The sequence below is a fragment of the Bison bison genome, unplaced genomic scaffold, assembly GCF_000754665.1.
Source record: "Bison bison bison isolate TAMUID 2011002044 unplaced genomic scaffold, Bison_UMD1.0 scf7180017864384, whole genome shotgun sequence".
In the NCBI taxonomy this organism is placed as follows: domain Eukaryota; kingdom Metazoa; phylum Chordata; class Mammalia; order Artiodactyla; family Bovidae; genus Bison; species Bison bison.
Genome location: NW_011494956.1, coordinates 9,728,896 through 9,753,503, shown reverse-complemented (window position 1 = coordinate 9,753,503; position 24,608 = coordinate 9,728,896). Strand labels below are relative to the sequence as shown.

General features: G+C 47.1%; 1 protein-coding gene across 1 annotated transcript in view; it reads left to right on the top strand.

Moving 5' to 3' along the window:
- The first annotated feature begins 19 nt into the window (after positions 1-19).
- The window catches only part of PXYLP1 (2-phosphoxylose phosphatase 1), an 87,171-nt gene continuing 62,582 nt past the window's right edge, over positions 20-24,608 (top strand). Inside the window, exon 1 of the mRNA XM_010858199.1 lies at positions 20-449. The gene's annotated coding sequence lies outside the window, so the exon portion shown is untranslated. The remainder of the gene's footprint in view (positions 450-24,608) is intronic.

The following is a 24,608-nucleotide window of genomic DNA, read 5'->3' as shown; positions in this document are numbered from 1 at the left end:
GGGGGAGGTCAGGGGCGCGCTTGCGGGTACCCGGTCTGAACCCGGCTACTAAGCTCCCTCCTCCATCCCCGCCTCTTCCCCAAACCCCGGCCCCGGACTCGCTCCTTCTCCCTAAGCCGACCCCTCAGCTCCCGCGCCCGGATCCCAGTCCCCGCCTTCTGATCCGCCGCCCTCTCTCCTAGCCCCAGCGCCCCCTAACCCGGCCTAGGATCCCGCCGCCCTTTTCCCAAGTCCTTGCCCCGCACCCCGCGGCGGGTGCCTCCCTTAAACCCCGCCACCTCCCGCTTCTCCACCTCCAGCTCCGCACCTCCTCTGCCTGGGTGCGCTGTCCCGCCCCTCCGGCCCGCGCCGGCCCGGCCCCCGCACTCTTGCCGCCTGATTGCAGCCGGAACTGGAGCTCCCCTGCAAGATCCCCCTTCCCCGGCCGCCGCGAGCCCACGGGGCGCCAGGTAAGCAGGCGGCAGCAAGTTCTCGGCGGCCTTCCTCGGCGGTGGGGCCGGCTGCTCCGGCCGCTACCTGCGCACGGCGCCCCCGGGAGTCCCGGGGCCCCGCGAAGGGGTAGCTCCGCGCGCGGGTGAACGTTCCGGGATGCTCAGATCAGGACTGCGGGGTTTCCACCCCCCGCAGTTGCTCTTGCTCGCGAACTTGTCTAGGTCGCAGCCTTTTAAAGCAGCCGGCTTTGTCATACATGCGAAATTGGATGTGCTTCGAGCTGGCCGCGTTCTTGGCGGCTGCAGCGGTCTTTCGAATTCTACCTGTGGGTGGGTGGTCGAAGGTTTAGCGGTGCAAGAGGCGTTGGAGCCATATTTTACCCGCTTCGGCGAGGCGTTTCGGTGGGGGGGTGGGGAGGACATCCCTGCCCGGCTGGCTAGTGCCTTCGTGGGAAGACAGGGTGCTTTGTAAGCATTCGAAAAGTAAAATCACGAGAGCTCTGGGATCAGATCGCGTGCGAATGGGGAAGCGTGGGGTGGGCGACTAAGGGAGCCTCAAGAAGGCTCCACAAGTTGGGGACATTTGTTGCTATTTGCAGAAGGCCCGCGGATGAACCCAAGGGTGGAACACGGTGTGCTCGGCCACCCTCACAAACGTGAGGTGACTGCGGACCCGGCTCGGCAACAATTCCTCCTCGGAGGTGTTGGTGCGCTGTTCGGACATCTCTGGGAAGAGGGTTTAAAACAAACAGGTGGTTTGAAAAACCTCGAGTTTCCTGGAGAGAGGTGGAAATGCAGGGTGACAGTCAGAAAACCAGTGCATGAACCCAACTCATCCATTCTCCTGGCTTTCATTAAGTTTTGGATTGAATGAATTGTCTATTTTAGAGAGGGCTTCTCTGGTGGCTCAGTGGTAGAGAACCTGCTTGCCAATGCAGGAGACAGGAGTTCAATTCCTGGCTGGAGAGGGAAATGGCAACCCACTCCAGTATTCTTGCCTGGGAAATCCGATGGACAGAGGAACCTCGGGGGCTACAGTCCATGGGATCGCAAAAGAGTAGGACAGGACAAAACAACGACTATGTTTTAGAAAGGATATGTACGAGGCATGTCTATTTTACAGGTTAGCTCCTGGCCAGCCCCCATCACTGATACCTGGGAGGCTACTTTCGGGCACCAGGGACTTAGGTGGGCCACCGGGCCTTTGCAGCTCCGCACTTAGAGCATTTGCGGAAGGAGGTATCTGCATCTCTTTCTTCCCAGTGATTTGTTTGAAGAGTATTTAGCTCAATAGTTTTTACCATTGAATAGTGAATTAGTAAGTAATTAGCCCCCGGTCACACTGGGCCTGGTAGGCTCCCTCTGCTGCTGCTGCTGCTAAGTCACTTCAGTCGTGTCCGACTCTGTGCGACCCCATAGACGGCAGCCCACCAGGCTCCCCCATCCCTGGGATTTCTCCAGGCAAGAACACTGGAGTGGGTTGCCATTTCCTTCTCCAATGCATGCAAGTGAAAAGTCAAAGTGAAGTCACTCAGTCGTGTCCAACCCTCAGCAACCCCATGGACTACAGCCCACCAAGCTCCTCCGTCTATGGGATTTTCCAGGCAAGAGTACTGGAGTGGGGTGCCATGCCCCCAAATTCCTGTGGGTGTTTCTTCAGCCCTCCCCAGGCTGCTGTGTGATGAGTTATTGAATGTCAGATGCCCCACCGCCCAGGAGGGTGGAACCATCGTTAAGCCCCCAGCACCCAGGCTTCCATTCTCTAAATGACAGGTACTCAGTGTTTGTTTAGTAAATAAGTGGGTGTCCCTCCTGAATCCAGGCTATCAGAATCCATAACCCATGTTTTCCCATTGTGCTTCACTGTTTCCAGAATGTTATCCTTCATCAAATTTTAAAGAAATATCTGAGTGGAGAAATTCATTTCTGTGTGTAGTGAGGGCAGAGAGCATAATTTTTGGGTCCGACTTTGACAACTGGGTCTCTAACTCAGGGGGGACTCCAGAGTTTCTAGGAAGAAAAGAAGCTGTCTTCATGCCCCGATTGGAGTGATAAGATGATGGCCACCGTGGGGAGATAAGGCTCCCTGGTGAGTGGTGAGTCCTCCACCGCTTGACCTCTAGGGCCTTGAGCTGTGGCAGCAGCCCCGTTCAGGGTCCCTCATCCCTGCGCATAATGAAGGGGAAGCCACTTGTGGAGTCCCGCTGACTGCTTCAGATCACACCGTCTTCACTCCAGTGGAGATGAAGGAGAGAGCTTCATTTCCCTGGAGAGAGCTAAGAACACCCCTTCTTGCACTTTTCTGGCAATTTGATTTGCTCATCTGTTGAGGAGGCTGGTGTTTGGGGAAGGTGTTTCTGACTGTGGTGAGTGGCCATGACCTGCTGGCAGGTAGATCAAAGGCCAGCCCTGCCGCCTCTATCAAAGGCCAGCCCTGGAGAGAATGGCCAGAGGCAACAAGGGTGGGAGCAGCCTGTGTCCCCTTTTTAAGGAATCTGGAAAGGATTGGAATTTGGAATGTCACTTTGAAGCGAGAACCTGCACTGCTTGTAGGTTCAAAACTGTTGTGGGCTTATCTTCCTCACCCAGATTGTCTCTGCCTCCAGGTCTGGCTCATACCCAGGATTCCTGCAGCTGTTTTCTAGAAGAGGCTTAATTAATGCCTGAGGTCTGTAAGTGAGAGAAGGGGAGGGAGGGAAAGAGGAAGAAAGTAAGCTTGCTATCTGGAGGAAGTAGGAAAAGGGATGACAGAATAGCCAGGGTTCTGAAAACTCCCCGGGGTAGACTTCAGCCCTGGAATGAGGTTCTTGGTTGGTGGATAAGGTGTCATGGGCCCACATTCTGGGGGAGGAGTTATCATTAGAAGCAAATTCGCTGAGATAGGGAAAATGGCCTCACAGTTACCTGAAATAAGGTGTGCCAGGCCCCACCGTTCTGCTTCCTAGGAGGCCATGAAAGCCAGGTGAGAGCTGGACCCAGGGAGGTGGGAAAGCACGAATCCCTCTGAAGTTGTGAATGAGGGGTGTGCCCCTTTGGAAAAGGTGGCTTGAGCAACAACAACATTGTTCTGGGGTCCAGCCTGGGGGAGCCAGCTCACACCTGGGATGCTGAGGGGCATGGCCAAAAGAGAGCTGGCTGGGAGGGTCTGAACCTGTGCCTGGGGCTTCCCTGGTGGCTCAGCAGTAAAGAATCCACCTGCAGTGCAGGTGGCGCTAGATACATGGGTTCAATCCCTGGGTAGGGAAGATCTCCTGGAAGAGGAAATGGCAACCCTTTCCAGTATTCTAGCCTGAGACTCCCTTGGACAGAGGAGCCTGGTGGGCTACAGTCCACAGAGTTTCAAAGAGTCGGACAAGACTGAAGCAACTGAGCGCGCTCGCACATACCTGTGCTTAGCAGCGGGAGAAGAGGCAACAGCTGCCTTCTGGTAGGACGGTGGGCAGCAGCCTCCCTGGGATTCTTCCTGAGCCTCCTGAGTAGCCTCACAGGTGGAATAGGACCTACCAAAGCCCCTCAACCTGGAGATCCTGCAAGGCTCCGTCTGAGTGCAAAAGGCAGGAGGGCCGGGGTGGCCTCACTGAGCCGCAGCCTCCAGCATAGTAAGTAGCCTCCATCTCTAGAGCCAGGATGCTGCTCTGAATCTTCTTGGGCCTTTGTAAGGGAAGCCACTGGCTCTGGGAAAGAAGCAGGGCTATCAGTAATGAAGAGAGGAGCCATCTCAGGAGCACAGCAGGTGTTAATGATGAAAGAACTTGGAGGAGCCTTGTGATGTAGTTCTTGTGGCTAGGAGGCAGCGTCACCCATGTCCTCTAGGCTGCCTGCACTGCACACATTGATCGAGCCACCTCTGTGCTGGTAGTAGGGTGGAGGAGAGCTTGGGCAACTCAAATATCTAGTGGTAGCAACTTAGGAACTTGAAAGTTCTGTGTTTGCATAGTCACTCCCCCAACTTATGCGTTCATGTTTTTGTATTATGAGGCATCCTTTTGTCATCTGCTTACCACTCTCTGCCTCTGTGTATAACCAGCTTCCAGAGAGAGCCACAATCAATAGCTTTAAAGAACAGATTAAGATGAAAATCATTGCTCCTGGTTCTGATACTTCCTCCCCCTCCTCTCCTCTGCACTCCTGTCTGTGGTTAGCATCATCATTTACACCCAGTTTACAAATAGTTTGAATACTATTTGTCCTACCCCTCAATTACTTGGAGACATGTGTCTTTCCAACTGACAGAAACCACAGCTTACTTCCCTAGATCCACCTCATTCTTGGATCCAACACCAAACTCCAGGCCTTCAGAGACAGAGTAGTATCATTTTGAGCTTTTTAATTATAAAGTAAAATGAAGCTCTTGCTTGCTAATTGTGTCAGCTGCTAATATAGAAGAATCTGAAGTTAGATATTTACTGCCTCATTAACTTTTTATGCTTCTAAGATGAAAGATTAAAGTAAAATTATTAAAGATATAGTAGAAATGTCTGGAAGCTCAGAAGTAATAATGGAAGGACCCAGGCTTACAGAAGTAAATTAAGCTTTAAACATTGTTTCTGAAATGTGAAGAGATATAAATAGGACCTTCCGTAGAAGTATATACAACAAATGGCACCCCACTCCAGTACTCTTGCCTGGAAAATCCCATGGACGGAGGAACCTGGTCGGCTGCAGTCCATGGGGTCACTAAGAGTCGGACACGACCGAGTGACTTCCCTTTCACTTTTCACTTTCATCCACTGGAGAAGGAAATGGCAACCCACTCCAGTGTTCTTGCCTGGAGAGTCCCAGGGACGGGGCTGGTGGGCTACCGTCTATGGGGTCACACAGAGTCGGACACGACTGAAGTGACGCAGCAGCAGCAGATTGATAGGTATAGAAATTTTTATCTGTCCCTTTACTGAAATATATTAATCATTATGATCATATGTTTTGCTTATGTAGTAGCTTACCATTTAAACAGGGAGCTGTGTCCATGATCTTGTTCAATCCTTCTGGCAGGTCTGGGATCTTCTTAGGGATGGGGACATGGACCACAGGGTGTTTAAAAGGCTTCCCCTAGAATTCAGATCTCTTGAGTGGAGAAAAACAACAACAGTATATGCTCAGCATCATCAGAAACCATCTGGAAGGATTTTTCAGGGTGTGTGGGTGTCAGAGGTTCTCTGATGACTTCCTGATACTAACATTCCTGTGGGTGTGTACTCAGCACAGTGCAGTGGGTCAGAGTGTAGACCCTGAAGCCAGACTGGCTTTAAATCCTGGATCTGTCATTATTAGGCTCGTACCCTTGGACAAGTTACCCAGCTTCTCTATGCCTCTATTTTCTCTTTTGTAAAACCAAGGTTATGATAATAATACCCACTTCATGGTATTACTGTGAAGCTGAGATGAGACAGTACATGACAAGGACTTAGAATGCATAGTACATGCTTAAATGTTAGCTGTGGGTTGTTTTTTTTTTTTTTTTGTCTTTATTTTTTTAACCATTCATTCCTTAATGCTCTTGCTGTTTAGTCACTTAGTCATGTCTGATTCTTTGTGACCCCACGGACTGTAGCCCACCAGGCTCCTCTGTCCATGGGATTTCCTAGGCAAGAATATTGGAGTGGGTTGCAAAACATTTTTCATACCAGCCGACTGCACTGAGATGATGGATATAGGATGGTAAGATACACATAGCCTCCTGCCCATAGAATGGAGGACATCATGCTCAAGTTCACGGTGAAGGACAGGAATAATAGCAGAGGCATTTCCTGGGCACTCACCTGACTCCAGGCCACTTTTTATGGCCTCGAGAGGCCAGAATTTAGCCTGTGAAGGGTTGACTGAGGCAGGAGGGGTGGGGCACAGTGGTATACTTCAGCTGGTATACTCTGGTGACGTGGCCTTGCCCGCTGCTAAACATAGGCACTCATTTGACTGGTCCATGTCTGACACATGCTGGCTGTTCGTGTTTTAACTATCACTCTTGGCCTCAGGTCGTTAGCGGGAAGCATGATAAGAGGCTGTGAACTCAGTGTTTACTCACCTGGTTTGCCAGCATATTCCTGGTCCTGGTTGATGGCACCAGATGCCCTGACCACTGTTCTGGGCTGACTGTCCATCACCCCAGAAACCCATGATCCCACCGGAAACCCAGTTCTCTGACGAATGGTACAGCTGCTCCTGAGAGCAGGTCAGAGACTAGCCTGAGGCAGAGGGCCAGACTACTAGGGAAAAACAAAATTCAACCAAATAGATGTGAAAATCTAATTGGCTTTACTCAAGAGTCCTGAATGGGCAGCACCCCATCTAGTAAACAGAAGGGCGCTCTGAGGGGCTGTGCAAAGAGACGGTTTTTATAAGTAGGACGAGAGAGTGGCAAGGAGGCTATTAACAAAAGAAAATCCAGGGTTGTTTCAGGCCAAGTCGCGTTCTTCTGGGCGAGGGGCAAGGGTCTATCTTGTAGTCTATCTCTACTTTCTCTGGATAGAGAGGACTCATGTGAGAGATCACCTCATTCGTGCTGGCCAGAAAACTCCGAACTGGGCCATTGAGATGACGTATCTGGGGGAGGCTGAAATCGCAGTTAGGTCAAATATTAAATCTAGGTTTGGTATCATGGGCTTTAGCACAAGTGGTACCATTCTGGGCCTGTGCTTTTGACATTGTCATGTGTCCTGTGTCTGCCATAGCTGGAACCTTCTGGATCTGAAAGTCTCTGGGAAAGTGTTAACAGGCCTGAGTTTAATACTTGGTCCAGGAAAGGGAGGTCCCTCCTCCTCAGCTCTCACCCTCCGCTACTCCGTGTGTTCTACAGAGGAACTCCAGTATGGCAGCCTGCCCGCTAGTGATGGCCTCCAGCGCTGGGGGGAGGACTAGAGGAGCCTGTGATTATAGCCTCAGAACCCGAGTGCCTCTCTGCTTTGTGTGATTAGCACACCCTCTGGTCTCCACTGGAGTTCTTTGTACTGATAAGTCGGCAGTCAGACTGGAAAGCGGATAATCAATCCTCTTAATGAGGAACCTGCTTATTTTATTCATTAAAAAAAATTGTTTGTTTTTTTTTTTTTTTGGTTGTGTTGGGTCTTCATTGCAGCACACAGGCTTTCCTGTAGTTGAGACAAGCAGGGGGCTACTCTTCATTACGGTGCTCAGGCTTCTCATTGTAGTGACTTCACTTGTTGCAGAGCATGGGCTCGTGGCTCGTGGGCTTCAGTAGCTGAAGTTGCTCCATGGCATGTGGGATCTTCTCACACCAGGGATCAAACTCGTGTCCCCTGCACTGGTAGGTGGATTCTTACCCACTGTACCAGCAAGGAAGTCCTAGTTTATTTATTTTTAAACTTCTGGAATCTGAGGTCAATGAGGCTTTGTCTTTTTTTCTTTTTTTTTAAATTTAATTTACTTTTATTATTTATTTATTTTTTTAACTTTATTTTATTTTTAAACTTTACATAATTGTATTAGTTTTGCCAAATATCAAAATGAATCCACCACAGGTATACATGTGTTCCCCATCCTGAACCCTCCTCCCTCCTCCCTCCCCATACCATCCCTCTGGGTCGTCCCAGTGCACTAGCCCCAAGCATCCAGTATCGTGTATCGAACCTGGACTGGCAACTCGTTTCTTACATGATATTTTACATGTTTCAATGTCATTCTCCCAAACCTTCCCACCCTCTCCCTCTCCCACAGAGTCCATAAGACTGTTCTATACATCAGTGTCTCTTTTGCTGTCTCGTACACCGGGTTATTGTTACCATCTTTCTAAATTCCATATATATGCGTTAGTATACTTGGAAAGTAAAGAAATGACCAATAATACCATTCACTAAAAAAGAAAAATTATTTGTGTGTAGGCAGCATTGAGTTAAAAGGAGGAGAACCTTTACTTTCCAGTTGGTTCCCCGACTGCTCTGACTTCTCTGGTTTTGATTTCCCAGATGGGGTTGATTTTTGTTGCCAGTCTGTCTCCACTGCAGTTCTTAATGGAAACAAATGCACACCTGAGAATCAAAGTTTGGGCATTTATGGTTGAAGGTCATGGCATAGACGTTTGATTTTTGGGGGCTCTGTCTTCAAGGTGAAAGATGACTGTGTCTTTGAAAAAGAGAGATCCTAATGTCAGCAGGCCAGGAGGGTCTGAGGGTCTAAGCCAGCCTGTCTCATCCTCGGTTCACAGACTTTCCAGCATGTCTAAGTCAGCGGCGTGTGAGTTTTTATATTCTCCTCTTGAGCATCTTGCTCTAATGACTGCTGATTATCTTGAAACAGCTGCATTAATTGATGGTGTTTAGGGACTCAAATGCAGTAAGTAATTGCAGTTGGCTCAGCCAAGCACAGCACGTTCTTGTTATTTGCTTTTTAGCTTGAGGGGTGTTTGCTCTGTGTGTCCAGTGCCAGAAAGGGAGTTGGGAACTCCTTGGCTCTGTGCTCACCCACCACCATTGCTCACACCCTCCAGATCATCTTGTGCCACCACAGCATCCGTTCCCACTGAATTCCGATTGTCTGCCCAGGGGCCTGTCTCCACAGCTTGACTGGGTGCTTCAGGAGAGCAGGGGCTACACCCAGCTCATCTCTGTATCTTCTTCCATTAGCTCAAGAACTGGCATGATATAGGCCTCAATAAAGGTTGGGTGAATAAATGAATGGATGAATGAATGAGTGGTTGTAAAGCAGGCTTGTGTTTGGCAGCAGAGTAACCTACCTTCCTGGCTTAAACAAATAATGGTCTGTTTCTCTTGTGTAACAAGATGTTTGAAGGTAGGGGGTTGCTGGCTTTGGTTTCAACAGCAGATATCTGTCTGAACTGACACACTGTTCTTTTTCCTGGCCTTTTCTTCATGATGGCAGAATGGTTGCTGCAGGAAGGAAGTGCCAGCCACCCTGATACCTTTTATCAGGAAAACAGACTTTTCCCCCACAACATCCAGCAGACCTCCTCTAATGTGTCAGGGCCAGAACTGTGTCACATGGCCATTCCCAGTTAAAAGGGTCATATGAGTATTTAGCAGGTCACACTGCTGCTTAGAGGAGTTAGATAGGCTGAAACAAACAAACCAAATGCAGTTGACCCTTCAGCAACACAGAGGTTTGAGGCACTGACCTTCCCCCACCCCCAAGTAAAAATTCTGCGTGTAACTGTAGTTGGCCCTCCATATCCGCAGTCCCACATCTGTGGGTTCAACCAACCTCAGATTGTGTAGTAGTGTATTTACTATTGAAAAAGATTTGTCTGTAAGTGGAGCCATGTTCAAGGGTCTGCTGTACATTTAATGACTCAAGTATGATGGACATTAACTGTTTGTTCACACAGAGTCCAAAATGGCTGTTCCTGAAAAGGGAGGGTAGGGGCTCTTTTCCAAAAGGTGATTCAGGGATCCAAGCTCTTAAGGCTGTCATGCTCGTTTGCATCAGTCAGCGAAAGAGGAAGGAACATGAAAGATGGAGGATGGAAAGATTTTATGGGCCAGACTTGATAGAGAATTGCTCCCACTGACATTTGCCAGGAGTCAGTCACATGACCATACCTCCTGTGAGGGAGGCTGGGAAATGTGGTCCAGCCTAGTGCCTAAGAGGAAGAGGAGATGCATTTTATGGTGAGCTGACAATGCCAGTGACACTTCCTCACCACCACCCCCAAAGTGAAAGTGAAAGTCGCTCAGTCGTGTCTGACTCTTTGTGACCCCATGGACTGTATATAGTCCATGGAATTCTCCAGGCCAGAATACTGGAGTGGGTAGCCTTTCCCTTCTCCAGGGGATTTTCCCAACCCAGGGATCAAACCTAGGTCTCCTGCATTGCAGGCAGATTCTTTACCAGCTGAGCCACAAGGGAAACTCAAGGATACTGGAGTGGGTAGCCTATCCCTTCTCCAGCAGATCTTCCTGACCCAGGAATCGAACCGGGGTCTCCTGCATTGCAGGTGGATTCTTTACCAACTTAGCTACCAGGGAAGCCCACAACCCCCCACTTAATCAGGATTCTGTTAGTAAAGAATAAATGAATATTGAGGGGCAACTGGAGGTGTCTGTCTTGAAAAGAAATGCTGTGCTAAGAAAGCTCCAGCCACAAATAGTTTTTCTTCCCAGATCATCTGTCTTAAATCCCAGCTTCTGTTCCTACCTTCGGGAACTGGGCCAACAGAATAATGGAAGTTTCTCATTATCACTCTTTCTTGACTCAGGCCATGTTCTTAACAGCTTTGAGGGAGTGAGTCCTAGTTCCCTTCAGCAGTGGGAGGTTACTCCAGAAAGAAGGGCCTTCAGCTTCCTTGATACCAGAGGAACCTTCAAGAACTTTGAGCCCATGAGAGCTGCTTGTGCCCTTTCAAGTGGCCCCACTCACCCAATCTCCCAACATTGTCTCTTCCCCTCCAGCCCCCACCCCCAGAGAGGAGAAGAGGCCACAGCAGAGTGGCCTCTGCTTCCCATTTGAACCCACTGAAAAGTATTTTCCCACCACTTCCTGCAATTTTTTTTTTTTCAGTAAACTTGTTGGTGAATGGTTCATTGATCTGTTGGGTTTTGGTGTTTTGTTCTTAGTCTGTTGTAGGTTTCAGTGACAGGTGCTTCTCCATCCACAGCATCCTTGGTATCTTTCTTCCCTCCCTCCCTTCCTTCTTTCCACAGACACCTGTTAAATACCTGCTGCTTCCTCAGCTTTGCATCTACCCAGCCTTCGGGGAGGTAGGCAAGGAAGCTGACTCAAGCCTGTGACATTGAGAAGTGTTGTGGGAGGACTGAGGTTGCCCAGTGTTGGGGGGGGACCTCACCCAGCCTTGGGGTTAGGGAAGGCTTCCAGGGGAGGTAGGATTTGGGCTGAGTTCATGGATGAGTGAAAATTAAACAAGATCAAGAAGGCATCTGGGCCAGGAGAGTGGAATGGCACAGACACTGAGTTGGCAGAAGGGGAACTTAGGTTTTGGGGCAACAGCAAGGAGTCCAGTGTGCTGAAGTTGGGGTGGGGCAGTGTGGTCATTCATTCATTAAGCACTGCTGTGCTCCAGGTCCTGGGGCTAGAGCATGGAACGAGGCAGATGGAGTTTCAGCCCCAAGGGGGCTTGAGGTCTGGGTTCTAAGAGGAGGGTGGGCTCGACTGCTGTCCCAGACTCAACTCTCAAGGGTTTGCTGTTGGAGACTGAGTGGGATGTTGGCCCCAGTGCTCATGCCTCTTGTGCCCTGTCCCTCTGTCTCCAGCTCTTGTCTGGTCCTTTGCCTGAATAACCCTAGCATTATTCAGGCTATAAAAATAGAGGCTGGCACCAGAACACCAGCATGTAGTTGGTGAGAAAAGCTGGAAACTGTCATTCTGTATCAAGATATGTGCCAGCTAAGCTTTTGGTGGAACACATTCTTGGAGCCCCAAAGATAAGGTTCTAAAGTTTGCTTACATTTTTTTTTTTTTTCTCCTTTCAACTCATACCCAAACTTCTGGTCACTTGGCTCAGGATAAATATGTCCTGGTTGTGCCTGTTCCCCACCCTGTGAGCACATTGAAATGAACATTTGATGCTGAAATCCATTCAGTGAGGATTGGCCTTGCCCTGGGCTGGCCGGATTGGAGGGACTGAGTCATCTCCATGGGGTGGTCCATTCAGGGTTCATGTCTAGGTGAGGACCATGGTTAGCGCTGCCTGAGAACGGACCAGCTGTCACCAGCCTATAAAGTTTTGTTCATCTCCCCATGGAAATGCTAGAGTTTAGAAGAGCCTTCTCTGTGTTGAATGGCCCTAAGGGTAGTTTCTTTCATTCTCCCTTCCCAGCCCTGTTTGTTAAGGTGGAATTGGCCATGCTGGGGGGCAGGGTGCAGAGAGAGGAACTTCCATGCTAGTCTAAGCCCAGGGCTAAATGTAGGGCACTTTGTTTCCAGGTAGAAGGATCTCAAGGACTTGTAGATCAGTCCTTTGGTGTTTCTGGGGTACCTTTTTGGTGCCAAATGCTATAGGGAACATGCATAATGATAAAATGAAGAGAAGGAGCATCATTACAACTTGGGATATTCTGATTTGTAATAAATGTCTATTTGTTCTTTGTCACTGTTTCTGACACAGAGTTCCTCAAACCCTTGACATTTCCTAGAGGAAACTGAAAAGGTGTCTTTCATTATGTGAATGAGGTGAGTTAAGCCTCCACGTGACCTAAGGTTGGGGACTGGTTGCCTGGAGAACCAACCTTGTGATTAGAAGATTAGAACTTTCAGTAGTACCACCTCTGATTTCTGGGGAAGAGTGGCGGGGGCGGGGTGCGGGGGATGGAGGTTAACTCAGTTACCATTAGTCAGTGATTTAGTCAGTTATGCCTAGGTAATGATGATCTCAGTTTTTCTCTTTTTAAAACTTTTTAAACTTTGTCTTCTTTTTTTATTTTTTTGATTTGGCTGCACTGGCATCTTTAGTCTTTGTTGTGGCTTTCAGGATCTTTAGTTAGAGCACGTAAACGCTTAGTTGTGGCTTGTGGGATCTAGTTCTCTGACCAGGGATCGAACCTGGGCCCCCTGCATTTGAAGCATGGGGTCTTAGCCACTGGACCACAAGGGAAGTCCCTTGGTTCTTGTCTTAATTTGAAAACAATTCAGTAAAGAGATGGAGATAGTAAAAGTGGGTAAGGTGTTTCTTAGAAGCAGAGTCATGTGGAAAGGACACAGGCACTCTCAGAGGGAGAGCTGCACTTTTGACTTAAATTGCTATTACAGGGATATTTTTCCAGGTTTTCTCTGGCCAATCATCTTGCTCATTGTATATAGGTATGTGACTCAGGACCCTCCCCGATGTGCACATTCATCTTTTAACCAAGATGGATTTCAGCATGAGAGTTTCTGGGAGGCTGGCAGGACATATTATTGACTGATACCCTCTCCCTTCTCTGATGCCCAAGGAACCTTTCTCTACACGTGTAGTTTGGGAGGTCTCCTTGATCCCAGGAATGAGAAATATGTGGCCTCCGTATCTTTTTTACCCAAGCAGGACTCAGCTCCTCTCTGCTCTTTATCTTGAAGTATCTGTCCTTAGGAGACAGATACTATGTCCTCAGGAGACAGAGTCCAGCTGCTCAGCCTGGGGCCCATCTATCTCCTGCCTCAGTGATGCCTCTATAAAAACCCAAAGGATGCAGTTTGTAGAACTTCCAGGTTGGTGAACACATGGAGATGTAGGAAGAGTGGTAGTCTGGGAGAGACCGTGAACGCTACAAGACCTTTTCCACATACCTTGCCACGTGCGTCTCTTCCATCTGGCTGTTCCTGAGTCACATCCTTTGTAATACACTGGTAGTCTAGTAAGTAAATTGTTCTTTCTGAATTCTGTGAGCCACTCTGCAAATCAATTGAACCCAAAGAGGGAGCTCATTGGAACTTCAATCCATAGCCAGTTAGAAGCACAGGTGGCAACCTGGATCTGCAGTTGGCATCTGAAGTAGTGAGGGGACAGCCTTGTGGGGTGAAGCCCTGAACTTGTGAGAGCTGAGGCTATTTCCAGGTAGGTGCTGTCAGAGTTGAGTTTATCACTGGAAGAAAGAGCACAACTTAAAAGTTGAGAATTGTGTTTTATGTGGTGGACAAAACTGGGGACTTAAGCCAGGGACCCAGCATTTCAGATGGTTGTGAGAGACTTTTCCCAAGAGGTCAGGGAGGGGTCAGGGTACATAGGAGTTTTTGCTACAAAGATCAGGTAGTTGGAACATCAAAAGATCACTGTTAATTAAAGAAAACCAGATATCTCAATTTAAAGAATTTAACCCTCTTCTGGGTATGGGAATCTGTAAAAGCCAGGGCTCATTGAAATCATTCCTTTGATATGCACCTCAGCCAGTATCCTGTGCCTTCTCGTCCTGAGTCTCCTCAGGGTGCACCTTATGGGGTGGGGTGAACACTCAGCTGGTGTCAGACAGAAAATGTGTGGGAAGAAAACCCCCTACACATGGGAATTAGGTGTAGAATCACTACTACCCTAAGTGCATCCCAGAAACATCTCATCCAGTCCTTTCCACAAACTCAGGAATGGGTCATTTCACATTCCACTGGAATCTAAGCTCCATGTGGGTAGGAATTTTAGGCTTATTTGGTCACTACTGATCCCATTTCTATGACTGTACTTGGCATATAGCAGATGCTCAGTAAATATTTGTTAAGTGGATATTTGAATCACCATTTACAGGTGAGGAAACTGCAGCTCAGAGAGGTAAAGCAACTTGCCTGAAGTGCCACAGCCTGGATTTCAATCCCAGGGAGGTATCTCGAGCTGTGGCTTGGGGTTCCCAGCCCCATTGCCCTTGGAATATGGGTTACTTATGAGATAGCACTGACCAAATGCAGCACAACTGTAACAAAACCTTGAGTTGAGTAACAGTGAACTCAAGGCCCAGAAGGTTGTCTGTCTTCTTGCTGCCAGTGTCTTGCTACAACTCAAGGGTAGAATGAATATGCAGGGGTGTATCCATCTGTAGACAGTGATGTTTCTTTAATACCGCCTTCATCCTGTCATGCATGCCTTCCGGAACCTGCTGTGGCTCCCTGCTCCCACAGGAACCTAGTCTGGTCCCAGTCATCCTCCACCTGTTCACTGATGAGTCAATGTGTAAAGCCTGCCAGCAGTCAATGGTTCAGAGGATTTGGCTGTGCCCCCGCTTCTGCACCACTGCCCACATCACTTACCTACTTCCAAATGCCTGCTCACATCAGCCGTGCCCACAGATGTCCTTCCTGCCCTTTCAGTTTTAACACAGATTCTGCTGAGTCCCTGAAGCCCTCTCTGACCATTCCAGCACAAAAGCCACCTCCATCCCCGCCCGCACCCCCTGAAGCCCCAGTCTGCACAGTGCATTTCCCGATGGCGTTCCTAGGACCCTGATTTCTGCAGTGATGAGCCTTCTGTCGAGTGGTGCATGAAGCCCCTCCTAGCAAATTCTGCCTTTATCTCTCTTACGCATCAAGTTCCATGTTGCACTGAGTTTTGAAAGGGGTACTGTTCAAAACCACTAATCTCTTTATAATTTATCCTGTACCCACCTTGTGACTTCTTGCTTAACCACATTGATAAATAAACTTAACAGCTTTCTTTTTTTTCTGATTGTAACAGTAAGACATGTCTACTTAAGAAAATTTGGAAAATGCAGAAAATTACCAATGAGAAAGAAATCTTCTAAGATGCCACCACCTGCTTAAAGAGTTTCCTGTTAGCCTTCTGTCTTGTGATTTGTTTGAAAGAAAATTAAGATTACCTGTAATCCCAGCTATAAGCACCCGTAACATTAAGGACATTTTTCCTCTTTCTGGTTTTTTAAAAAAATTGTTCCTTGTATTTTTTAAAAAAATAAAAATAGGTTCAAAGTTCTGAAGAGTAAACAATAAAAAGCCTCACTCCCACTGCTGTTTAAAACCACTCAGTCCAGTTTGGTAACGTATCTATAACATAATTGAGTTCACACTATTGGGGCTGTATTAGGGCTTGCCTTTTTAATTTTTTTTTTGATTTAGCAGTATTAACATTTTCTTCTACCATTACTAAATCTTTTAAAGTCTGTACACAACACGTTGTACAAAAAGAGCACTAAATATGTGAGTAGATATTGAAAAGTATACGATCGAGGTTAAAAGTCCACCCCTGTTAATTTAGAGGGCTGTCTCCTTCCAGACCTTTTTCAGTAAGTTTGCATGTTATCTTAAAATTTCCATAGGTCCGTTGAGATACACGGATGTACGTTTTACCTACATGAAATTTTCCTATATCTGCTATGCCAGCCCTCTCTCGTCTGTCTTTCACTGGGCAGTGTTTCCAGACGTTTGTCCATGCCCACACCTAAATCCACCTCTTCCTTTTAAGGCTGAATCATATTCCATTGTATGGACAAACTGTAATTTTCCAGCCATTTCTATACATGAGACCATTTCAGTTTTCACATTTTTATAGTTATTCCTATTGCTGCTTTGTACACATGAGTGAGCAGTCTTGGGAACTGGATACCCAGAATATGAATTCTTAGGGCAAAGGGTATGTGTGTTTATTGTTTTAATAAGACCACTGGTTCTCTACAAATTCCATTCCAGTTAACCCTCTCACTAACAATGTGTGAATGAACTCATCCCTTTTGAGACTAGTGTGCACCAGAAATGAATAGTCTTTTATTTTTTTGCCCATCCGAAGGATGAGAAATACCATGTCATTTTAAAATTTATATTTCTTTCCATCCTAGTTTTCTAAGCATATACATATATACCTTTAAAAAAATTTAGCCATGCAGTACATGATTCTGTATGTTTTTTTCTTTTTCACATCACATCCCATTAAAATTTTCACATTTTGTTTTCCCAGTCATTGTATTGTCAAAAGCTCAGTTGTTCAGGAGTGGTGTCTTACTGAACTATTGCAGATCACTTGGAGTTTATTTCTGTCCCTAATCTCCAAAGATGCTGGGAATGACAAAGAAGAGAAAAAAATCCCTCTGCAGAAAATTGACCCAGGGTCTGTCTAGGAAATAGGGGCCAAATTAAAATCTGAATTAAATGTTTGCTCAGGGTCTCACCCCATAGGTATTTGGCAGGGAGGTGCCTAAAGGATCACATGAGCTCTTGTTCTGTATAGGTCTTGGACACCATGTGTTCAGTGTTAAGAAGTTTTACCCATTTCATATGTTCCATTATGAAAAGCACTCAGATTTGTTTGTTGTTCTTTGGTTGGAGGGTTACAATGCTGCCACAGCGTTTAACATCCGTGAAAACATCCAGGAGGCAGTGTGGTGTAATGGGAATGCACTGACTGGTGAGGCAGAGAGCTGGCTCCAGGTTTCAGCTTTTCCCCCGGCTGTTATGTAGACCTGAAGAAGACACTCAACCTCTTGGGTTCCCCAAGGTCTGTGTGGTTTGAGGATGACCCAGGTGTGAGTGGACTTGGAAAGCCTGGTGGAAGATAGGCTAGTAGCTAACAGGCTAGTTCTAACGCAATGAGACTTCTAAGAATTCGAAGCTTCTAATAATGAGGTTGGCTGTTGTGGTGTCATAAAAAAATTAATATTCAGTCTTTGTCCCAGGTTCTGGCACACAACTCTTAAAGCCCCTGGAATCTCCAGAGTGCTAAGTCTCCAAAGTATTAGCCACTCAGTCATGTCTGACTCTTTGTGACCCCATGTAGCCCGCTAGGCTCCTCTGTCCAATGGAATTCTCCAGGCATGAATACTGGAGTGGGTTGCCATTTCCTTCTCCAGGGATCTTCCTGATCCAGGGATTGAACCCGGGTCTCCTGAATTGCAGGCAGATTCTTTACCATCTGAGCCATTAAGGAGTGTCTTTTATATGCTGATGAGATGACATATAACTGGATGGAGTCTAGATAGCTTTAGGATGGGAGCCTGTGCCCAAAAGACCAAGGCAGGATTAAGGGGTTTTCATGATCAGTAGGGGAGAGAAGGAAATGGCAACCCACTCCAGTGTTCTTGCCTGGAGAATCCCAAGGACGGGGGAGCCTCGTGGGCTGCCGTCTATGGGGTCGCACAGAGTCGGACTGAAGTGACTTAACAGCAGCAGCAGCAGGGGAGAGAAGAGAGCCAGAGGTAGAGTTCAGTCATCAGTGCCATTGATTTAAGCACTCTTGCCTACATAAAACCTCAGCAGAAAACTTTGAACAGTGAGGTTTAGAGAAGTTCCAGGTTGACAGACACAGAGAAGTGCTGGAAGGGTGGTGAGCCCAGAGAGATCGTGTAAACTGTGTGCTCTTGCCCCATATCCTGTCCAGTGTGTTTTTTCCATATGGCTGTTACTGAGTATCTTTTATGATAATCTACAATAAATAATAGTGCTTATTCTGCCTCCAGATTCATGAGCTCTCGTAACAAATGATCAAATCTGAAGTAGAGGGGTTGCAGGAAGCCTCCTATCTTTGGAGCCAAAGCAGGGCAGAAGTGGGCAGCCTGAGGGCGGAGACCTGTGACTGGCATCTGACATGGGAGTAATCTTGAGGACCAAGCCCTTAATCCTGTGGGGTCTGAAGCTGACTCTGGATGGTCAGCGTCAGAAGCAAACTGAATTGTGGGACACCCAGCTGGTGTCCGGAAAACTGGTGGGTGTGAGAAAAAAGCCCCATACATTTGGTATCACAAGTGTTGTGAGTAAAAACAGCTAAGTTGAATATCGTCTGTCTCCAGAACTGTTCTGACGTGCTCTCAGCGGACTCTGTGCCAGGTTTTGTTCAGCGCTGGAGACACACTTGTGAACAGACAGAACCCATCCCTGCTGTCAGGTGGCTTACAGTCAAGCACAGGAGGCAGCGGGCCAGCCAGGAATTTCAGCAGCTTGGTTATGTAATGCTAATCCTGGGAAGTGTCATTAAGGAGAAACACAGGGTTATTCGGGGGTATCAGACAGGATGCTCATCTAGACAGGAGATGGGCAGTTACCCTGAGAAAGGAGAAAGTGATCCTGGAGCTGGGATCCAAGGGCTGATTGGGAGTCAGTAAGGTGGGAAAGGCAGCATGCTGGCCAGAAGAAGGTACTGAGGGTGGGTCGCTGGTGGTTAGAGTAAGCTTCTCTTTTGTTCATTCATTCATTCATCCAACAAATATGATCAAGCACCTGCTCTTGGCTAGACACTGTTCTTGGCACTGGGGATACAAGATCAGGGAGCAAGACTCAAGTTCCTAGCCTTCGTGTCATTCAGTATTGGTGCAAAACAAATCCTCAAGCTGGGTGCTTAAGATAATCGTCCTTTTACTCTCATCCTCATGGTCTGGAGGTGGACCAGACGCAGCTTATGCTTCTGGCTCAGATCTCTCACATAGTCATTCAGGGGATGGCTGATCTGGAATTGTTCAAAGGGCCCCTCACTCACAGGTCTACTGTTGGGCATCCCCGTCCCCAGATGGCCTCTCATGGGCTTTCTCCTGTGTTATGGCCTTGGAGCTCTGAAGCATGTGGCCCAGGAGAGAGCAAACGAGACAAGCCAGGTGGAATCTGCATAGACTTTCTGAGCTAGTGTTGGAGCTCACACAGCATCATGTCTATGCCTTTCTACTCCTCAAGGCAGTCCCAATGCCTGTTCCCAGGACCTAGGACCACCTTCTGGTGGGAAATGTGACAGAGAATTTGTGGATGTGCATTAAAATTTCCATTGCTCTCATGCTTTGCCCTCCTGAGCATTTTAGCCTTGGCTTCAAACTTACCTGCCTGCCCTGCCCCCCTCACCTCCCGGCAAGATAAACCTAATGGCCGATTGCAGTCCCACCTCCCTTCTCTGCCCAAGCAGCTCCAGAAGTGTACATTTTTCTCCACTTCAGGCCCTTTCCTGTGAGGGGCTGTGCCCCTTGTGAACTGGTACCCCATCTGCCTGGCTGACCCATCTCCTAATTGGGTTGTCAGAGGATAGGCTTGGACACAAGTCCCAAGTCCCCAAGAAGCACAGCTCTTTTGTGGGGCTAAGAGATGACCGGGATGGTTGGGGGGCTCTCGTGCATGGACTTGAGGTGAGGCTGGGTCTATAGGCCATGGGCAGGGTTTGGTTATCATCCCAAGAGCATTATGGGAAACCACTAAAAGGTGAACGTTCAGATGACCACTTGCTGGGAAGATGCTAGAAGACCGTTCTTCTGGGGACGACAAGATTTTGCATTAAAGTTTTAAATGAGTCTGTTAGAATGGTTTATTTTTCTTACAAAAGATACCAGAGATGTCCCAAATTCGAGAGGAGGAAATTTCTCCATCCTGATTCGATCAGTCATAACAAGACTAGTGATATGGCAGTTGCAGTTAGTTATTCCTGGGTTGGTGGGCAAAGCCAGTCTTCCATAACCAACAGTTCACGGCAGTGTTACAGAACACGATCCACAGCAAACATTCCCACCACCGTGATGTCCTGTAAATACACACAGTAGTGCCCAACTAATCATGCAGCAGACTTTGGAAGATGACTGTGAAAGCTCTAAATATTACAGGATAGCTCTTTGCCCTGTTTAGTAGACATACGTGGAATCTCAATTGTAAGGTGAGAATACAGAAGAAGTATTTGCTTATTTAGTCTGTGGCTATCCTATTGTTTGGCATTCTCAAAAGCACTTGCATCAATAGCTTTTTCCTTCATGTTTCTCATTGCTGCTGCTGCTAAGACGCTTCAGTCGTGTCCGACTCTGTGCAACTCCATAGATGGAAGCCCACCAGGCTCCCCCGTCCCTGGGATTCTCCAGGCAAGAACACTGGAGTGGGTTGCCATTTCCTTCTCCAATGCATGAAAGTGAAAAGTGAAAGTGAAGTCGTTCAGTCGTGTCCGACTCTTGGTGACCCCATGGACTGCAGCCTACCAGGCTCCGCTGTCCATGGGATTTTCCAGGCAAGAGTACGGGAGTGGGGTGCCATTGCCTTCTCTGATGTTTCTCGTTAAGCACCCTTTTTTAAGAACCGCTAGTAAAGTACAAGTATGACTCACTTTGGAAAACTGGAAAGGGCTCAGCATCTAGTGAGATCTCACCTTCTCTCAGTTTTAAGTTAGCGTTCAATGCAAGCAGCATATACCAGATCACAGAGTGATTTAAAGATGTAAATAGAACTCTCCAGAAAATGTCACCTGATAATAAGTTTAGGGGTTAGCCCCAATCTATACGTTTAAATATTCCTATAAAATGCTTGCTCCAAAGCAAAAAAAAAAAAAAAAGCATGATTTTATTGGTGTATTTTTCACGTAGGTGGCAGACCCATGAATATAAAGGAATTAACCATCACTGAGCTACTGTGACTCAGGTGTTTCATGATATTTTGCTTAATCTTTATCAAAAGCCTATATAGAATTGGGGACTAAGATGGCAGAGGAATAGGATAGGGAGACCACTTTCTCCCCCACAAATTCATCAAAAGAACATTTAAACGCTGAGTAAATTCCACAAAACAACTTCTGAATGCCGGCAGAGGACATTAGGAACCCAGAAAAGCAGCCCATTGTCTTCAAAAGGAGGTAGGAAAAAATATAAAAGACAAAAAAAGAGACAAAAGAGGGAGGGACGGAGCTCCGTCCCGGGAAGGGAATCTTAAAAAGAGAGAAGTTTCCAAACACCAGGAAGCACTGTCACTGCCGAGTCTGTGGCAAGCCTTGGAACCACAGAGGGCAACATAACCAGGAGGAAAAATAAATAAATAATTAAAACCCACAGATTATGTGCCCAACGGTAACTCCACCAGTGGAGAAGCAGCACAGACGCCTGCATCCACCATTAGCAAGCGGGGGCTGGGCAGGGGGACAAGGGCTGCATTGCTCAGAGTAAGGACGGGGCCTGAATGCCCTGAGGGCAATCTGAGGGAACTAACTTGGGCTAGCAAATCAGACTGTGGGATAGCTACCACGCGAAAAGCCCTAACCTAAGACACCACCAGGCCCACTCACAGAACAAAGGACTAGAGCTATGCAAAAAGCCCTAACCTAAGACACCATCAGACCCGCTCCCAGAACAAAGGACTGAACAGAGCTAACCAGCTGCAGACCATCCCCCAGGTAACAGGCAGCCAGAGCCGGAAGGGGGCAATTGCAGCCCCAAAGAGGCATTATCCACCAAACTGCAAGCAGGCGTCTTTGGTAACTAAGACTTCTTGGGGTTCTGGACGGTCAACATCCGCCTGAGAAGGTGCGCTGGTTGTACACCCAGAAAACCAAGCAGCGGGGAGGCGATAAGTCGCAGCAACTGCACTCGCCAACACCTGATCACCTGAGCTGCTCAGGCCTGGGAAGGGCACAAAACGCAGGCCCAACCGAATCTGCACCTCTAAGGACTACCCGAGTGCCTGATCCTGAGCGGCTTAGACCCGGGAGGTGCATGCAGCCCAGGGCCGGCCTCAGACGGTTCCTGGCGGAGCAACCTAGAACCTGAGCAGTGTGGGCAGGGAGGGCACACACGCCGTGAGCGGGGGCAGGCCCAGTGTGGCTGAGACACTGCGAGCACACGCTAGTGTTATTTGTTTGCAGTGTCCCTCCCTCCCCACAGCGAGACTAAACAAGTGAGCCTAAAAGTGTCCACCACCGCCCCCTTGTGCCAGGGCGGAAATCAGACACTGAAGAGACCAGCAAACAAGATGCTAAAACAGAGGGAACCGCCTTGGAAGTGACAGGTGCAATAGATTAAAACCCTGTAGTTAGTACCGACTACATAGGAAGGGGCCTATAGATCTTGAGAAATGTAAGCCGGAGCAAGGAACTATCCGAAAATGAACTGACCCCACACTGCCCACAGCAACACCAGAGAAAGTCCTAGATATATTTTTACTATTTTTACTAACTTTTTTTAAAATTTTTAAGTCCTCTATTACTCCTTTAATTTTCATTTTCATTACCTACTATAACTTTGAAAAAAAAAAGAGACCCTATTTTTTAAAGCAAACTTCATATATATATTTTTTTTTTTTGTAATTTTTGTGGTTTTTTTTTTCCTTTCTTCAATATTGTATTTTTGGAACTCCAACCTCTACTCTAGATTTTTAACCTTTGCTTTTTGGTATTTGTTATCAATTTTGTACCTTTAAGAACCCAATCTTCAGTACCCATTTTTACTTGGGAGCAAGATTACTGGCTTGACTGCTCTCTTCCACGTTGGACTCTCCTTTTTCTCCACCAGGTCGCCTCTGTCTCCTCCCTCCCCCTTCTCTTCTCTACCCAACTCTGTGAATCTCTTTGTGTGTTCCAGACAGTGGAGAACATTTAGGAAACTGATTACTGGCTGGATCTGTCTCTCTCCTTTTGATTCTCCCCTTTATCCTCCTGGCCAGCTCTGTCTCCTTCCTCCCTCTTCTTTTCTCTGTATAACTCCGTGAACATCTCTGAGCGGTCCAGACTTTGGAGCGCACATAAGGAAGTGATTACTGGCTAGCTTGCTGTCTCCTCTTTTGATTCTTCCTCATCTCATTCGGGTCACCTCTAACTCCCTCCTCCCTCTTCTCTTCTCCATGTAACTCTGTGAACCTCTCTAGGTGTCACTCACTGTGGAGAATCTTTTCATCTTTAACTTAGATGTTTTATCAATGGTTCTGTATAGATGGAGAAGTCTTAAGGATACTGTAAAAATAAGACTGAAAACCAAAAGCAGGAGGTTTAAGTCCAAATCCTGAGAACACCAGAGAACTCCTGACTCCAGGGAACATTAATCAACAGGAGCTCATCAAACACCTCCATACCAACACTGAAACCAAGCACCACCCAAGGACCAACAAGTTCCAGAGCAAGACATACCATGCAAATTTTCCAGCAAAATGGGAACACAGCTCTGAGCTTCAATATACAGGCTGCCCAAAGTCACTCCAAACCCATTGACATCTCATAACTCATTACTGAACACTTCATTGCACTCCAGAGAGAAGAAATACAGCTCCACCCACCAGAACACCGAAACAAGCTTCCCTAACCAGGAAACCTTGACAAGCCACCCATACAACCCCACCCACACAAGGAAACTCCACAATAAAGAGAACTACACAAACTGCCAGAATACAGAAAGGCCTCCCCAAACATAGCAATATAAACAAGATGAAGAGGCAGAGAAATACCCAGCAGGTAAAGGAACAGGATAAATGCCCACCAAACCAAAAAAAGAGGAAGACATAGGGAATCTACCTGATAAAGAATTCCGAATAATGATAGTGAAAATGATCCAAAATCTTGGAAACAAAATGGAATCACAGATAAATAGCCTGGAGACAAGGATTGAGAAGATGCAAGAAAGGTTTAACAAGGACCTAGAAGAAATAAAAAAGAGTCAATATATAATGAATAATGCAATAAATGAGATCAAAAACACTCTGGAGGGAATAAATAGTAGAATAATGGAGGCAAAAGATAGGATTAGTGAAGTAGAAGATAGAATGGTAGAAATAAATGAATCAGAGAGGAAAAAAGAAAAATGAATTAAAAGAAATGAGGACAATCTCAGAGACCTCCAGGACAATATTAAACGCCCCAACATTCGAATCATAGGAGTCCCAGAAGAAGAAGAGAAAAAGAAAGACCTTGAGAAAATACTTGAGGAGATAATAGTTGAAAACTTCCCTAAAATGGGGAAGGATATAATCACCCAAGTCCAAGAAACCCAGAGAGTCCCAAACAGGATAAACCCAAGGGGAAACACCCCAAGATACATATTAATCAAATTAACAAAGATCAAACACAAAGAACAAATATTAAAAGCAGCAAGGGAAAAACAACAAATAACACACAAGGGGATTCCCATAAGGCTAACAGCTGATCTTTCA